General features: G+C 40.1%; 1 non-coding gene across 1 annotated transcript; it reads left to right on the top strand.

Annotated features, from left to right (window-relative positions):
- Window positions 1-464: 464 nt before the first annotated feature.
- Window positions 465-568, top strand: LOC148581317 (small nucleolar RNA R71). Its single transcript, XR_015899127.1, has one exon. It is a non-coding gene; the product is annotated as a small nucleolar RNA R71 (small nucleolar RNA).
- Window positions 569-3,865: the final 3,297 nt, after the last annotated feature.

The following is a 3,865-nucleotide window of genomic DNA, read 5'->3' as shown; positions in this document are numbered from 1 at the left end:
TGACCTTGTTGATTTCCCCACCCAAAGTTTGGGTGGTTCTTCTAACCAGGATTATAAGTTTTAGAGTATGGATCATGGGTCTGCCTGGTGAATTTCCAATGTAGTTGGCTTGTTCCTGGTCACCCTCATCCTCTGCATTCACTCCTTCTTGGGCTGCTGATGAGGTGGTGACTACTGCCACCTGGTTCCTTTCCATCTTCTTGGTAAGGTCAACCAGCTGCTTGGTGATCATCTTGTTTTGCGCCAGTAGCGCGTCCATGTTGTTCAGCTCCATCACTCATCTAGTATTGCCCCTTTCAGAAGCATAGAAGTAATCATTCTCAGCTACAGTCTCAATGACATCTATGGCTTCTTCAATGGTCTTCTTCTTGTTCAGAGATCCCCCAGATGAGTGGTCTACTGCCTTCTTTGATTCGTAAGAAAGACCCTCATAGAAAATATGTAACTGCACCCATTCCTTGAACATGTCTGGTGGGCACCTTCTTGTCAAGTCCTTAAACCTCTCCCATGCTTCATAGAGAGTTTCACCATCTTGTTTCTTGAAGGTTTGTACCTCAGCTCTCAACCTGTTAATTCTTTGAGGAGGGTATAATCTCGCCAAAAATTTGTTCACCACCTCTTCCTAGGTTGTCAGACTCTCCTTTGGGAAGGATTCCAGCCATTTAGCTACTTTATCCTTGAGTGAGAATGGAAACAAAAGTAGTCTATAAGTGTCAGAATGAACACCATTAGACTTCACAGTATCACATATCCTTAGAAAAGTGGTGAGATATTGATTGGGGTCTTCTTGGGCACTTCCTCCAAATGCACAGTTGTTCTGGACTAGGGTGATGAGCTGGGGCTTTAGTTCAAAGTTATTGGCATGTATGGTTGGCTTTTGGATGCTACTTCCACAGTTTCCTGGGTTTGGATTGATATAAGAGCCTAGAACTCTTCTCTTTTGCCCAGCATGATTCACTGGACCTTCTCTGCCATGGTTGTGAGCTTCTTCTTCATGGTGGTTTTCCGTATTCTCCTCCATGTCTGGTTCAAAGTACTCTTCCTCCTCCTCAGCACCAACGACTATCTTTCCTCTTGCTTCCCTCCTTAATCTAAGGAAGGTCCTCTCAGGTTCGGAATCAAAGGAAGTTGAAGCCTCGCTTCTTCTACCTGTCATACAACCAACATGGCAAAAAGCAAGAGAGAAATTGAATGGAGAAATTACTCTTGTTAGAAATTCTGTTAGTGTGAGTGGTGCAATATATCAAACAGTTAGTGGGTTGGTTAACTGACTTGTAATTAATGACGAAAAACACAACAAATTGGTGAGGGTTAAAGAGGAGAAAATAAGTAAAACTGAAAGTAAATCACTCAAATGGAATTAAAACAAAACAAAAGAAAAAATACTCAATCTAGTTATCCTCCAACTTAATCATTGTCGATACAAAAGCAATTCCCGGCAACGGCGCCATAAACTTGATGCACGGAAACTTGTCTCTCAACAAAATTTTCTTCGGCAAGTATACCGAATTGTCGTCAAGTAAAAACTCACAATAGAGTGAGGTTGAATCCCACAGGGATTGATTGGTCAAGCAACTTTAATTAGAGAAATGTTCTAGTTGAGCGAAGCAGAAATTTGAGTTGTGTAATTGCAGGAAATTAGATGGCGGGAAAGTAAATAGCAGAAATTGTAAATGTTGGAAATAAATGGCAAAATGTAAAGGGCGGAAAGTAAACTGCAGAATCTTAAATGGGGATTTGGGAAGATGAGCATAAAAGTAAATGGCAGATAATAAAGAGAATGGGTAAGATCAGAAATGGGGGATTCGTTGGGCTCAGGAGATGTTGTATTCTCTGGATCAAGTTCATTCTCATCTCTTCCTCAATCAATGCATTCATTGATCTTCTTGGCAATCTTAAGTGATTGGATTCCAATTCCTTGGCAACCCAATGTCTCTAAACTTAAACAATTGCCCAATTCCTTGATTTAATTGCTCATGAGAAGAGATGAAGTATGGTCACTGATTATACCACATGCATTCCCAAATCAAAGTATTGGTAGGATTATATGTCACTATATCCATCCAAATCCCAATTTGGTCCAACATGAGAAAGCATTTCTAGCATGATCTCTTCATTTGTCTTCCAAGGTTCCGAAGAGATCTAAGTATGAATAGCTTCTTTTCCAAGACAACTACCCAATTGGATGAAGATTGAAAGCTTTCTAGTAAAATCAAGAGAAAAAGAAGAAGAAGAATAATGAAAACTATTATTGATCCATCAAATTACAACAGAGCTCCCTAACCCAATGAAAGGGGTTTAGTTGTTCATAGCTCTGGGAATGGAAAGCAAAAATGAAAAGTGCATTCTAAAATTAAAACTAGAAGTTGCAGAGAAAGTAAAATATACAGAGTGTAGTTCTCCAAAATGCCAAAAGCTTTTCTTTTTTTACTAGTTCAAAACTACTCCTATATATACTACTCTTCTGATCTTCTAGTTGGCTCTTCAAGTCTTGGATATGGGCTTTTGGATCTTTAGTTGAAGCAGTTACAGTCTTCAGTGGGCTTAGCTTTGCTTGCAGAGAGAAAGTGAGTCAGGCATGGTAGCAAGTTAGTTAGGACGTTAGTGGTGTTAACGTTAAGTGTGAATTTGGGTTCGAAGATGTTAGGGACGATAACCTCTTTCATTAACGTTCCAAACCTTAATTGACTTACGTTAACTTCAACGTTAGTGGCACTGGTATGCAAAATTGTGATCATCAACAATGGCGCCAAAGGACTTGGAGCTCTTAAACGTGAATCACACTTTGTCACAATTTCGCACAACTAACCAGCAAGTGCACTGGGTCGTCCAAGTAATAAACTTTACGTGAGTAAGGGTCGATCCTACGGAGACTGTCGGCTTAAAGCAAGCTATGGTCACCTTGTAAATCTCAGTCAGGAGAATTCAGATGGTGATGGAGAATTGATAATTAAAAGATAAATAAAACATAAAATAAAGATAAAGATACTTATGTAATTCTTTGGTTGGAATTTCAGATAAGCGTATGAAGATGCTTTGTTCCTCCTAAACCTCTGCTTTCCTATTGCCTTCTTCCAATCATTCATACTCCTTTCTATGGCAAGCTTTATGTTGGGCATCACCGTTGTCAATGGCTACTTCCCGTCCTCTCAGTGAAAACGTTCCAAATGCGCTATCACCGCACGGCTAATCATCTGTCGGTTCTCGATCATGTCGGAATAGGATCCATTGATCCTTTTGCGTCTGTCACACGCCCCACAATCGCGAGTTTGAAGCTCGTCACAGTCATCCCTTCCCAGATCCTACTCGGAATACCACTAACAAGGTTTAGACTTTCCGGATCTCAGGAATGGCTGCCAATAATTCTAGCCTATACCACGAAAGTTCCAATCTTAGATTAGAAACCCAAGAGATACGCATTCAAGCCATTGCTAGTAGAACAGAGGTGGTTGTCAGGAACATGTTCATAGGTGAGAATGATGATGAGTGTCACAGATCATCACATTCATCAAGTTGAAGAACGAATGAATATTTTGGAGAAGAAATAGACTTGAGTTGAATAGAAAAACAATAGTACTTTGTATTAATTCATGAAGAACAGCAGAGCTCCACATCTTAATCTATGGTGTGTAGAAACTCCACCGTTGAAAATACATAAGAACAAGGTCTAGGCATGGCCGTGAGGCCAGCCCCCAAACGTGAAAAGGTCTATCCAAGTATGAAAAGTATCAAAATACAATAGCAAAATGTCCTATTTATAGAAAACTAGTAGCCTAGGGTTACAGAAATAAGTAATTAATGCAGAAATCTTCTTCCGGGCCCACTTGGTGTGTGCTTGGACTGAGCATTGAAGCTTCCATGTGTA

Source organism: Arachis ipaensis, chromosome B10, assembly GCF_059453495.1.
Source record: "Arachis ipaensis isolate K30076 ecotype BB chromosome B10, ASM5945349v1, whole genome shotgun sequence".
Classification (NCBI taxonomy): domain Eukaryota; kingdom Viridiplantae; phylum Streptophyta; class Magnoliopsida; order Fabales; family Fabaceae; genus Arachis; species Arachis ipaensis.
This window is presented reverse-complemented; position numbering and strand designations above follow the sequence as displayed.